The 14,551-nt window shown below is 45.2% G+C and overlaps 1 long non-coding RNA gene across 1 annotated transcript in view; it reads left to right on the top strand.

Moving 5' to 3' along the window:
- Positions 1-14,551, top strand: part of LOC112989397 (uncharacterized) — a 58,027-nt gene that overhangs the window by 11,226 nt on the left and 32,250 nt on the right. The window contains exons 3-4 of the long non-coding RNA XR_010388677.1: positions 6,595-6,708; positions 14,292-14,459. This is a non-coding gene — a long non-coding RNA (uncharacterized LOC112989397). The remainder of the gene's footprint in view (positions 1-6,594; positions 6,709-14,291; positions 14,460-14,551) is intronic.

Consider the following 14,551-nt stretch of genomic DNA (forward strand, 5'->3'; position numbering starts at 1 on the left):
CTGTTTTTCCTAACTTTGGCATTTTATAATTCTCAGGCTCATCCCACAATGATCTTGGTCATCTTTTAAAAGAAGAGTGTAGTTTGGGTCCCTCTGCAGTGACAGCTGTTTAAAGATGAATTCAATGTTTTGTTCGCTGTGTTTAGAAAGCTGTTGTCAGCCCAGCTGATTCATATCAGTGGGGTATCTTGAGTTTTTCTAGTGCTCTTTTACATATTTATTTTATTCCTGCATGTCTGCTAGTGTCTCAGCATAGACAGTGACCTCCAGAATAGCTGTTTCTTCTTCCTTCTCCTAACCCCAGTCATACTCTATGGTGAAGTCTGATTGGAAAGAAATTGTTTGCCTTGGTTACAACCTGCTTATTTGATTGTTCCCTCTACCTGCTGAGACTTTGAGACACTCTTTCTCCATAGGTATCTTCTTCCTGATATACTTAAGATAGTTTATGTTATTTCCTTCTAGCAATTTATTACCCTGGATTTTTTTCTTTAATCAGTTTTTCATTTTTCCTGTCAAAGTTTGTTCCATTTTATTGGAAACGTGGACTGGATTTACATTGCCTGAAATGGATACCTTTTTGGCCCCAAAACAACCCCTGCCATATAGCTGCAAATTTTTGCAACTTTTCTCTATTTTAGTTTATAGATCCCATTGAACTCAGGCAGGCATGTGTGGCACTTTTCTTGCAGGAGAATATTTATTTAATCTCATTATGGAGAGGCAGAGAGCGAAATCCTAGATCCGTTCAAATCAGTAGGGCTTTCCCTGAGCTCCAGTGGACCCTTTATGGTCAAGGCAGGGATTTGTAGCCAGCTTTCCAGGAGGGGAGAGATGAAAAGCACAAAGCAGTATTTTCACTCTCATACGCTGGGCAGGCAGATGAGAGGCTGAGCTGATGGATAGCTCGCTACAGCAAGAGGCTGAGGACTTGGAGGACCGAGGGTGTTTTTTGGTTCTTGCACTGGCCTCCTGAAAAATACTTACTTAGTTAACCTTGTTGTAAAATAATGAAGTTCCTCAGCAGCATGATACCGTTTGGATGTGTAGTTTTGCTGGTGTATTAGAGGTTCTGGAGATGCACGTCCCTTTGGGACATGCGAAGTCCATAAAGCAATGGATAAATGTTAAGCTGTAGGTTTATTCATATGTGTGTTGCCTGGATGGGGCCTTGACTTGTTCCCTGTGAATTGTGGCAGGGCACCCAGTGGAAGTTACCTGGTTTAGTGACAAGCCCAGCTTATTCTCCTAGCAGAGAAGTATGCTGAAATAAGATGAGCTAAAACGCTTTCCCCGTGTTGCTGTCCCCAGCTGAAGAGCTGTTTAAACAGTGAAAACTGTCACAAAACTGAAAACAGTGCTTATTGAGAGAAGCAACATTGGAAGCCGAAGATAAGAGCATTTATCTTCACGTCAGAACTATTCAGTGTCTTTGGACTCCCAACACGCTTTAACAAGGAGCTTAGGCTGGAGACGCTGGAATGCAAGGAGTCCGGGGGGTGGTGTTTATCCCGCCGAAACATGGCATACATCAAATCAATTACATGGTGCAAGCGTATTTCCCCCGTCACCAGTCAGCGTTGCAAGCTCAAAGAAAAATACGTTCTGCTAGGCGCTAGAAGAGCCTCCTCCCTTTAGATGTTGATTTAATGTGAAATGTACATTAAAAGAGAGAGAGAGAGAAAGAGGGAGAGAATGGAAATCTTGCATGTTTTGCAGCAGATTGCCACACTGATCTTGTCATTTAGGCAAATGCAGCTGGACCTGAGGCTAAGAGTCTGTGGGATGTGCTGTATTTCTGTCATGAACTGTCAGCCTCAGAGAAGCACAGGAGAAAGAGAGGCTCTGTAACGGGGTAGAAAATGTAATAAAGGGACCAATTAGCCATTTCAAAGCAAATTAAAGCAGTTGCCAGTTTGTGCCGACCATTTTGGATTGTGCCAGGAGCTAGAAGAGCTTCAAGAGCTAGAAATGCACTCTGCCTTTGCCTTGTCACCCTAATGGAGCAGTGACGGGAAGAGGCAAGACTGAAGGGAATGACTAGTATTTCCATTAAGGAGGGCTGTTCCCATCGGTGTTGGCTGGCATGAGTTTAGATGTTGTACATGGCTAAAGGCCCCCGCTGTTCCCGAACGACCACTTGCTCTGCCCCACTCCTGTCCAATACTGCTTGTGCCGTGGCCTGCCGAGCCCTCCCTGAGGGCCTTTGCCATCTCTGAGCCAGCTCCTCCGCGGGATTTTGCCTGTGAGCTGACACCCCTGAAACGACAACCCAAACTGCCTTGGCCACATCACCAACAGCCAGTTTGGGGGTTGATGGGAGGGCCTTAATCCAGGATCAGAAACTTTCCTGGCATAGTTCTCTCCATCAAAAGCATGGCTTAAAAAGTGGTTTCTATTTATTTCTATGACTGCTTTGGAAGACATTGCAATGCCAGTGGAGGCCACAGTGGGACAGGTTGAGCTGCAAAAAGCTGTTTTGCAGGTTCCACTGAGGGATTGGCTCAAACAGATAAACTGTCAAACTCTTCCTGAATAATAGCAGGCCTTGGGCATCTTTCTGCTTGGGTGTTTATACTGCGCTCTCTGGAACGGTGTCAGCGCCTTGGGATGCTTGTGTTTTTCCCAAGCAGAGCAGAGACACTAGAGAGCGCCATGTATTTGCAGATTTTGACTTGGGAAGCACAGTCTGAGGAAACAAGTGCTCCCTGAGAGGAGGACATGGGCAATAACTGATCTCAGCACTCAGCCTGGGTTTGCTCCTATATGGCAGCCAGGAAGACTTGTGTATGGAGAGTTTGTTTCCTTCTAGCCAGTTGTAGCTGGAAAGTTGCTTCCTCAGCTGCAGCATGCTTTGCGTTTCCTCCTGTGAGCTCCATGTCTTTGGAGAAGAAAAGGCAGTTTCACTGTTGTAAGGAAATCCTTTTAGTTCGGTTGCTCATTGAAGAAATGTGTTTGAACCAGCAGATGTTCTTGACCTTCTGTGCAGACTTTCTGCAACACCACCTTAAACGTAGCAACCAAGAGAGGGTACCAGGAGGGGCCAGGCAGCAATCTGCTGTCTTAAGGAAATCCTTAGGGCAGACTAGGGCAATACATTTCAGGAGGTGCGCTTGGCCATCTAAAACTTGTTGGGAGGATTGTTCTCAAGCTAATTCTCTCCTGGCATACTGAAGAAAATGTTTAATTTTCTAGTACTTCACTGACTAAACTATGTTTAATTTTTCAGTATGTTTGAATAGCTGAGTCATTTTTTAAAAGCAGGCTGGAATCTGGTTGTGCTGTCTCTTATTCCCAATCTCCCAGATGGCATAAGCCCCTTCCACTCCTTCATGGGAGCATGGGAAGGTCATGCTGATTCCGGCAGCAGTGGAGAAAACTGTCTTTGCTGTTACACTGTGCACTGTCTTGCATCTTGTCCCATCACCTGAGGGCTCCTGAAGCCTCTCTCCCTACCCTAAATTTGCAGGGAAGCAGTCTGTGTGGCATCATGCCCCTGTTAACCTCTGGTCAGGCGATGAGGATGACTAAACTTCTATTACAATGGGCTGTTTTTCGTCTTCCACGGAAATGTTTCCTGAGGAAAAGATGAAGATTCTCCATCTTTTCAGAAGTACTTTTTCAAAGAAAACCTTCTAAGCTTTTTAAGGGAGGTGGTTTGTGAGTTTTTCAGAATTATAAACTTGTTATTTTTCTCCCTCTTTTCTGTGCTACTAAGTGTAAGATGTGAATGAAGTTTTGAAGTTATTTTTTTCTATCTCATCTTTTTTTTTTTCCTGTGGCTTTTTTTCTTCTCTTGTCATTTCTGAAAACTTTTCACACTGGAAAAACTCCAAAATAACAAAATAAAAAGAAAATAGTAGAAAAGAAAAAATTGCGAGAGGATACTTAGAAAGGAGTGTTTCTATTGCAGTTGCTAGCAGGAAGAAAAAAAAGAGAGAATACATTTTTTTCACGTCATTCTTAATGATTTAGATGTTTAGAAGTTTAATTAAAAAAAAAGAAATATTAGATTTGGGCATGTCTGAATGGATACAATTTTTCCTCCCCTGTTGGACCTTTCTCCATTCCACTTTTCTTCTTGGCAGTGCTGCTAGTCCCCTCTGCCCCTTGGGCTGCATCAGAGGCATCTGGAAAAAGCAGATAACAAGGACCCTTGCGGCAACGCGGCTTTGGAGCCGTGTGGCCACGGGCCGAGGGGCGGGAGGCATCTGAGCGATGCTGGGGGGACTGTGAGCGGGAGAAGCTCTCCTCTCCATCCCATCTGGGGTAGATCCCAGCTGTTAATTACCAGGAAGATGACTGTGTCTGGCGGCGGGCAAAGGATTCCTCTGTGCAGGAATAACTTTCCAGGAAGGGCACATCGAAATTTTATCTTTTTGTTCAGAGAATGCTGTGTCTGTGTATATCCCTGAGCACGGGGAAGAAGACGACCCCGTGCACAGGGCTCTTGAGATGAAGAAAAATAAGCGCTAAGCTGGGAAAAGCAGTACAGTGCACTTAAGCCCAGAAAGAAATCTCCAAGTGATTCCTTGGGATTAGAGTTCAGGTAGGAGGAGGTGTTGGGAGCAACTTGGAAGATTTCTTCCCGTTCCTTAGTGCAGTGGTTGAGACACCATTGGGAAGCAGGAAGTGCCTCTCTGAAGGCTCAGTATCCTGTAAAGTGCCCATATGGGTGTGAATCCTAAGGAAAGGCCCATGTCTGGTCTGAGAAGGGAGGGTTGGTTGGCTAGTCAGCACATGCACGTTTCAGCGACCCTACAGCTGCTAGCTCCCTTACCGAAGGAGTAGTAGTAGGAATAAGAATAATAGAAAGGAGTTGGAAGGTTTTGTGATGGGAGTATTGTCAGACTGAAAGTATTCTGCAAATGTGATGGCAGGGGGAGTAAGGTACATAGGATATAAATCTCCAGAAAACTAGATTTCATAGCTCTGCTGCTCAGAGAGCAATGTGTTTACCAAGAATGTATTAAAATTGGATTTCTCCATCCCTGACAGTGATCAGCATGTGTAGCATTGGAATTGGGCAGGGGACTTCTGCCTAAATCAAGGAGTGCAGCTTTATGAATAATGGCATTACCCCCTGTCTCAAGGTAATATACATCTCAGGTAGGCATACTATTGTTTAGCAAGGCCAAATATGGAGAAACGAGAGTGTGATATAGGGCCGTATGCTCCCATAAGCAACAGCAGAGTTTATGAAGGGTAGTTCAGCGTTCTTCATATTGTAGGCACAAGCATAAGCAGATTTTTTAAATTGGATTTTGGGACAAAGCACAGCCAGTACAAGGCTTTAGCAGGAATTCAAATGCTGCTGCTTATTAGTGCAGTAAATGATGATTTATAAGTCCTAGTTTTTTGTTTGCTGTTTAAATACTCTAACAGCCATAGACCTACGTAGCATTTTGCAAACAGGAGTTTTTTAGAGAAAGTCAGCTGTTCTTACAACCTCTGTAGAATTAAGGTATTTTATCTAGCCTCTGGCAGGTACTTGGCAAGGCAGGAGGCCTTAACCACATCTTGCATTGTCCTCTGCAAACAATGGGTTGGAAGCAAGAGAAGGAGAGTTCATAAGTATCCTTCTGGTCAGCATAAAAATAACAAAGTCACACACTTAGCCATTTCTCTTCTGTCTGCTTAGAGAACTGGAAAAAAAGGGTGTTTGACAAAGGAGTTATTGCATCAACCCTTCAACAGGAAAAAAAAAAACTTGCTTTCTGAGCAAGAAAAGCACCATCCTTTTCCATCTACTTTGTAGCTCTTGTTTTAGTGTTTTGGGAATAACGGGATTTTTTCAAGTTTTTTTTTTACAGAAAAGAAAGGAGGCAGCATGTAGTGAAATTGATTGGTTGCTCCTTCCCTGCTTCAGAATTGCTGGTGGAAAAAGAAAACCCAGCGATCATCTCTAGTGCACATGGGCCTCAGAGTATTTGGCACAAGGCAACATGCAAGATGAAAGTGTGTCTCTTGACAGCCAGCTTCGTACTGGCAGCCTTTACTCCAGGCAACAAATTAATCCACTCAACTGTGTTCTGCATAATTGTTGATACTGTCTTAATTGGTACCATACGTTTCTCCATGTTGACATGTCCATCATGTTATTGTCTGGGGACTGCTGTTTCCTGCCAGCTTGGGAACAGCATAAGCTGCTCCTTCCTAACCAAATTCCTACTGTAAGTATCTCAGTAAAAAAAAAAAAAAAACTATATGACAAAAGGAAAATGTAGATCCATGTTGCGGCATGATTCAAAGTTTATAGAAGAAAATGGGACTCCTGCTTTCAGTAGCTTTTGGAGTTGAGCCAGCTCTTTCAGGGCTCCCAAAAGACGATTCAGTTCAGCCGAAGTGAAGTCCAAAGGCAAATGAGCTTATTCTGCTGCTCCCAGGAAATCTGTGACTGAGTGAGGCATCCAGGGCAAGGCAGTTGCAGAGCTAATTGACCCCGGAGCACTCGTGGCTTTGTGGATTGTGATTAGCATTTTATTTCACCCGTTAACAAACGCAACCAAGGCAAGATCTGGAGCACAAGTGCAGTCTGCTTTCACCCCAGCTCCTCCATATGCTGCGGTAATAACGGCTTCGTTTGATTGGCAGGTAGATCCCAGGGAGCCAGAGGGTCGGGATGTAGCCGAGCCTGAGATGACCGTGGTGTGGGCATCAACAGTAGCAGCTCCCAAGAGGAAAAAGTGATCTCATCAACAGGCAAAGGTATTCCTGATCCCTCCCTCCCTGGTAAGGCTGGGCCAGATGTGGGCACTAGGAAGCATTACTGGATGTGATCCCCTCTGAAGAGTGAGCTTCTAACAATCCCAAATTAGGTGCTATCATAGGAGGACACTTCTGGCCATCTCTCTGGCCACTTCCTCATCTCCTAAATAAGAATAAATACCTTTCCTTTTTTTTTACCAAGGAGTTGCATGGTTAAATTCATTAATACTTGCAAGGTACTCAGGCCCTGTAGAAATAGGCATCTCACTGACAACCACATGGAAAATAAATAATTCTGTATTCGGAGAAGCACTGGTACCATGCATACTAAGTAAGACATCAACCAATGTACTTGAGTGATGAAGATCAAATATCAAAAAGCTTTTTATTCAGTTAGTGCCACTTCTCCTAAGCACTGAATAATCTGGGATGGAAAAATATGGCGTGATTATGAAATGTGAGGCTCTAGCATAAGGGAAATGTGCAGGGAGGGCAAAAGAAGTTTGTACAAGCAACCTCAATTCTGACACCTCCTGATGCTAGATTACTTGACTTTGTTTCTGCAATGAATTTTTTAGCCATGTTATTGCCTGTGCACATACACACACTCACACATATGCTCTCTCATTTCCTCTTTCTCTGCTCCTACAGTAAATTGATATGGGCTACACTTTTTCATCATTTTATGTGCCATGATTTCTTGTTCGAGCAGTTGGCCACTTTTTAAGCAAAAATATTTATGTAGTGAAGTGAGAGTGAAGGCTTCTTCCCTATCCCTTTGTTGAGCCATCAGTGAATATTTAGGCTTCTGCCAGTCTCTGGTCAAAAAGCTCATTTAAGAGAGCAGCAAAACTCATGGGAACATATTTTGTGGTGGTTTTAAATTCTAATGTTGACATTTTGATCTGTAGAAGAGAAAAGCAGGAAGGGAATAAGGGAGAACTTTTGCATGTTTTATTCCAAGTGTAACTAGAAAATATAACTCTGCTGAAAGATGGTGTTTTATTTAAGGGTCCCGGTATTCTCTGAAACCTGTTTTTGTGTATGCAGTGGCAGTATTGGTAATCAATATGCCAAGAGAAATGTCATTCTTTACAAAGATGTGGGCTGCCTCACCCTTTTGTGGTTTCCAGGGATTGGTTTTGGGAACTGGGGGGAGGAAGGCTGCCTCAGCAAGCTGACATGAGAGATGGATGAAATGGCTGAAATAAAGGAGAACCTTTGTGCAAAAAATGCAAAATGAGACCTCCAAGCTGTTTCTGGCATCTCTCCGTACACCTTGTGCTCGGGTGTGTCAAAGCACGTTTGCAACACTGAGAGTGCGCTGTCTGATGCAATTTCAAGCCCAGCTAGAACCAGGTAGTCCCACAGTTTCCACCCCAGATACTTTCTATTCTGTTCTGGAAGCACAAGGGATTCAGATAATGCGTGAATGACTCTTTTCCCTAAAAGCCTGGAGGAACCTTCCATTGGTTTAGCCACTGCAGATAGATAGGTGCAGCTGAGAAATGCAAAATTTCTAGGCAGCAGAGAGAGGTGCCAGCTTCAGGCACACACTGTAATTGCTAAACTGTTCTTAAAGTGTTCTTGTGAAAGAAATGGCTCTTGCCCAGGAGCACAAGAGGCAGGTTTGAGGCCTCATGCAGAGCATGAGTGGCTCCACCAGCTCGTGTCCTGCCTGCTTGCCCTGCTCCTGGGAGCAGAAGGAGAGGAGCTATTCCTGGCACTGCTGCCGCTCGAACAGAGCAACCTTCTTGCCTCTGTTAGCGCTGGCGAAACGAGAGCGGCAGGTATCAGGAGTCACTGGGAGACCTGTCTACCTCCCATCAGACTGCCCTCGAGTACCAGACTGATCGCCTTGGAGTGGCCCAGATCTCTGATCTGGGGCGGCTGTGGACAGTGGTGGTGCTGCCCCACTTGCACGCTCTGCCTCTGTGAGCCCGGTCCAGAGACACCTTCCTCACCGCAGCCTGCACGGTGAGGACAGCTGCGTCTTCCACCTGAGTGAGGGAGCGGTGCCATGTGGCACAGAAATCAGTGCTACCACTCGATGTCCGTGGGTGAAGCTCTCCTAGGTTTTCCCTTCCTTGCTCAATCCTTCTGCGTGTGTGATCCTTGCCAGGCCCGAGGTAGCTGTTGTCCCAGCACGGCCAGGAACGGGGAACAAGCAGGAACCGTGGTCCTGCGGCTATGAACACAGATGTCTCCTTGGGGAGAGCCCGACAGGCACATTCCTCTGGGTACTGCGTGAGCTGTGCTGTCACACTCTGCCTAATGCCATTTGAGCATCACGTAGTGCTGATTTGCTTTAGCAGCTGCCTGCGTCGTGGTAGAAAGCAGTCCAAAACAGGGATCAAACTCCAGAGCCTTGAACTGTTGCTAGCAGAGACAAGGTGTTTTTGAAGGGAAAAAAACACTGTGAATTTATGATTATTTTAAGGATTCTCTCTGCTAAGGATCTTTGTAAGACTGGGTCTAGGGAGCCTTTTGCATTTCTATGCTTGGCTTGTATGCTTCAGCATGTAAAGAATTCACCCCAACTACGCTCTGAAAAGAGCTCTAAAACATTTCTGTGCACTTACGCTGTAGCAACAACACTGTAGAGAATCCTCAAAGATGTGATTAAGTGTGTTTTGTCAGCATTTGAAATGGAGGTTACATCATCTTGTATATAAAAACAAGTCATAGCAGCCTTCCATTTCATAATGCCTCTCGCTGTGAGCAAGATTTGAGTGCTGCATCTGCTGATCAGCTGCGTAGTGTGGCATTGCCTCCTTCCCCTGCTGCTTTAACTGCAGGTGGTAGCAGTATTTTAGGACAGGAATTTTATAATATCCAGTCGAAGCTCTGTTGAAATCTAATAGGGAGTTAGAATTTGGATAGGATATTGTGTCTAATGTAGTTACTTGAGCATTTGGAAAGATCACATAAGGACCTTCAATGATGACAAACTAGGCTGCCTGATGTTTCTAAATTAAATGCTTTTCATGAAAATTCTCTGTGAAAAATACATTTCTATTATAAAATCATCGGCTTTTTTCTTTTATTAAGTTTAAGCAGAATGCCATTGTTTTCTCCACTCCCTCTATGTTCCCAGTAGGGCTTTTTGCAGTTTTCTTGAGGAAGAGAAGGTCACAAACAGATTTGGTTTGAATACGTTGAAAGGTAAGCAAACATGGTGACAGCTTTTGGTTGTTTTCTGCTTTTGACCATCTCTGATCACAAGTCAGCAGGCACCAACACTGCTTATCCCCAAAAGATGCCACTTTTGGAAACAGGCCCACTCTTTGGGGGCTAAAGCCACCTTAGGGAGGAAAGATGCCTTTTCTTATCACTTTTTCAGCTGCAGCGGTAGAGTCCTGGATCTGATATGAGGGATGAGAGCCTCCGTCCTGCTTGTCCGCTCCTGCCTTGCCCTCCCTACCAGTGTGCAGTGAGTCCCTTGCTCAGCTTGTAAGGGTAACAATTTCACTCCAAGCCAGAACAGCTGTAAATCACGTATTAAAAATGTTTTACAAACCCACGCACTGAATGGGAAATGCGGACACAGGGTGTATTGTTCAAGCACGGCCATAACTGAAGCCCTAAACAGCAAGTGAAGGGGAACGAGGCCGCGCAAAAGCCCAAGGGAAAGAGCTGCAGGTCATGCTGCCTCCATGGCCTTGTCACAAGTTGCTGCAGCTGCGTTCAGCTTCCAAAAACCTCTTGAACATGTGTAAAGACGCTCAAAAAGCATTTAAAAGCCAGGCAAATTGAAGTCGCTGGTCAGTGAGCAGGGAGGCTGCTGGAGGTAACGAAGGGGTAAAGGGTGAGCCTCCCCATGCCTTGGGGCAGAAGGGGTCTGCGCAAAGTGGGGTGGGTGCCTTGAGAGATAAGGTGGGATGTCTCCCAGATGGGAAGGATGGGGCTGCTCTGCAGGGAGCAACAAAGCGGCGTGAGCCCCAGAGGCGAGGGGAAAATGTCACGAGGACGCGAGGCACTGGCACAGCTTGGGACATCAAAGGCTGCAGTGGGGAGGCTGCAGGCTTTGGGGCTGGCAGCTGGTGTCCCTTCCCCACACAGCTGAAGACCTGGTGCTTTGCAATTTAAATCAGGCTGGCTCAAGCCTGAAGAAATTTGTGCTTTTAGGCCCTAGCCCAGCCAAAACTTGTTGACCTGCTCTTTTTTCAAGACCGGGGAATTGTTAAGCGGGGAAACTCGCAGGCAGACATCAAAGGGAGAAAGATGAGGTCTCTCTGCATGTCACAGGGACAGGTGACAGCAGGCTAAGACTGGGAGAAATGCGGAGCTGAGCTCGATCTCTCTGTATTTTCAGCAATGCCAAGGAAGCGATGTGGTTGCATTTACCTGAGAGCCTCCAGCGCAAGGGGATTGTGAGACATAGACCCTCTGAGCAGGGAACCGTGGTTTGAGTCCCGCCTTTCCCTCGTTTCCGCTGCCTACGGAAACTACGCAGTATGAAAATCGCAAGGTGGAGGAGTAACCTGACATTTAACATAATTACAATACTTTTATCCGAACAAACAATGTGAAATAGTCTTAACGTTTACCTGTAAAAATGGCTCTAATATTTTTAGACAGGCTTTTATAATGCATCCGCATGAGTCCTTTTGTTTTTTGCTCTCCCCCCCCCAGGTTAAACTTGAACTTCATAGTCACTGATGATGTGGAAAGATATAATTAAGTAAACATATCTAAAGAAATTAAGTGCGTTAATATCCTGCCAAGCTTTGTGTAGGGCTTACCTCTCTTGCCTCTTTTTCAGTGTTGGATCTAGGCTGTCTTCCAAAAGTTTTTACACTTAGTGTAACTTTCTTGGCCTCGCTAGAGCTGTATCCTAGCGTATAGTGCTGTTGGGCACAGCCATGTGAGGGGAATGAGTGATCCCTACGCCCCTGGCTGGGCTTAGCTGGGGCTGTAACATTGGAAAAGACAGGGAGGTATAAAATAAAGGAAATGTTATGACATTCCTGAGCTGATTTGAACACTGTGTTGAGAAACAGCAGGGCGAGGGAGATCTAGGCTGCCTTTGATTTCTGTCAACTGATGGTGGTGCTGGCTGGCCACTTGTGATCAAGTGTGCTATGGCCGAGCAGTGATTTTTTTATTTTTTTCCTCCTTTCCTTGTTTTCCTGGTACTCAACAGGCGGAGGAGGGCTGTACTTCTCACCAGAGAGGGTCTTTATGAAGAATTGTGCTGAGAGAGGTAATTTTGAGTGGCCTTGAACTGCAGTTAATGGAGACTCACAGTGGTGATGACTTGGTGACCTTCGCTCAAGGTTTTCATTGACTTTTTTTATGAAAATGATTTTGTTGTTAAACAAGTATTCAAGCCCCCGTGCGCTCCGGGTGGGCGGGCGTCAGCAGGAGCACCCTGTGCGATTGGGGTGGGCTCCTCGGGCAGTGAGGACTGCGTAGGGTGCACAGTTACGGTGTATAGGAAGGGGCAGAGCTTTGTTAACAAAGCCAAATGCAATTGCAGCGTTCGATGTCGTGTCTGCAGCAGCCAGTCAGTGTGGATACAGGCAAGAAAAGAAATAGTGACAGCTACCTTGTTCAGAAATGCTCTTTGGGGATTAGCAAAACTCACAGAATAACAGAGGTTGGCAGGGGCCTCTGCACATCCCAGATCCCAGCGCTGCTCCACACAGGCCCAATTAGATGAGGTTCCTCAGGGCTGTGTCAGCTGAGGTTTGGATATCTCCAAGAATGGAGATCCCACGGCCTTTCTGCTCCCTGCTCCAATGTTTAACCACCCTCATGGCAAAAATATTTCTCCTAATATCTAAGTGGAATCTCCCATCTTCCTGTCCTGCCACTGGGCGTCTCCGAGAGGCGCCTGCCTTCATCCTTGCTGTAACCCTCCTGCTGCAGGGAAGTGAAATGGGCACTTAGCAGCTTTCTCAAATGCTCAGGCAAGACCAGACGACTGGGTAGCTTTGTGAAGCCAGCCTTTATGCTGTGCGTGAAGAACGTGAGGTCATGCTTGTGGTGACAGTACTTGTGTTGGAGAGTTCATTATTAATTGTGTCATCTAGACTTTAATGCTGTCTTTGTGGTGTACTAAACAATTCGTGTTTGACAATGCAAAGCAGTCCGGGTTAAAGAATACCTCTGGGTTCTGTCTTTCATTACATTTGTTTTGCTGTGTGTGCAGAGCATTCCCTTCCACTTAGCCCGCCAGCCTCACAGGCTTTTAAGCAAATGAGGCCATGAAAATATTTACATTTTTTCATAGCACTTGGTCTGTGCACAATCAAACGAGCATGGTACTCGCTAAAAAGTGGTAGAACTTCGATTCAGTGGGAGCACATCTTCTGTAAAAGACTGGCTTGTGAGGCCCCACTTCTCTGCAGCCAAGAGACTCTGACATGCAGAAATGTCTCAGTCACAGTGAAACTTCTTCTCAGGTGCCTCGGTGTGTTGGAGCTGCATATCTGGACGTAAGGTCGGGCAACAGATTGTTAGCACTGACTAATGGGAACAAGTTGCTTAACATCACTTTATTTATAGGAGAAGCTTTTAGTTTTGGTAGAGAGGACGTTCATTCAAGATTTGTTTAGCAGAGTGTTAAAGCCCCTTGTATAGCAAGGAGACTACAGTCGTGCAATCAGTGCTGCTTCAGGCTGTCGCTATAGGATTCGAATGTCTTCTCCCTGCAGGCAGTCTTGATCCTTCACACCTTGCCCTGAGCACTGCTGATAGCAGCTCTGTTATCGATGGCGCAGAATTAGGCCTTCGGTGCTTATCTTGCTGAACAGGGCTTCATTACTGTGTCCCAGTTGCAGTGAAATTCACTGGGATCCTGGCTCTTGATGCTTTGTCATGTGTGCCCTGCTTTTACAAATGACGTTTCAGTGGCCGCAGGGATTTTCAAGCGTGCCTACACACCTTGTTCCTGCTAACGTCGGCATGAGTTAGCAGCGTTGGTGTGTTTAAAACTCCCGCTAGGGGTTTGCTGCAACCTCGCTCAGCCAAGCCCTTTAAGGATTCCAGCTCCTCTTCCTGCTGGCTGTATGAAGTACCCTGCAAATCAAGGGAAGAGAAATGCAGGAATGAGGCCTCAAAACTGCTGAGCTGATAGCTGGTTGCCCTGAAAGATACTAAATCCTTTCCAGATGTTGAGAAATGTAGCTTAACCATCTTCCTCTGTTATGAGACAAGACCTTGGACTAAATTTAATTAAATAGATATAGAAGTATTGCTGTAGCTAATGTGTGCATGTAATTTTGTATACACACAATACACATTCAGTTGTCCAATGTGTCCACTTCAAGTCAAGAAACAATTTCTGTAAAAGCCACAGCGTATTTTCCAATTCTATTGAATGGGTGTATGAATTTGATTTTATATATTCTTTCACATATGTATGTGTGTATGGATACACAAATATAGATCTGCGGACTATTAGCTATCATTTTCATCCATCATTCATACATGGGTAGGTCATACATATAGTGTGTGTGTATATATATATTTATATGTAGTGTAGCTAGTGAGCTGGTATGTATCATGGTGAAAGTGTCCATGGGTTTTACAGAAATTTTCCTTTCTTGTTCTTTTCCTCCTCTCATTTGACACAGGCACATCAAGCCACTTTGCAAGACGACGCTCCATGGAGCACGTTAAGGAGCTCTGCAGAACTCGAGGGTGGTACACACAGAGCGAGGCGCACTTCTGAACTGCTCTTGACTGCCCTGAGATGTCCCACTGAAGCTGACATTTATGTTAAATGACTTCATGCTGATCGCGTTAGTGCTGTAAATACTAAACGAATCTGATGTCGAACGCTTACAGTCTTACCTTTCTTGATAACTCTATTTTAATATTACATTAATTATTC

Source organism: Dromaius novaehollandiae, chromosome 3 (genome assembly GCF_036370855.1).
Source record: "Dromaius novaehollandiae isolate bDroNov1 chromosome 3, bDroNov1.hap1, whole genome shotgun sequence".
In the NCBI taxonomy this organism is placed as follows: domain Eukaryota; kingdom Metazoa; phylum Chordata; class Aves; order Casuariiformes; family Dromaiidae; genus Dromaius; species Dromaius novaehollandiae.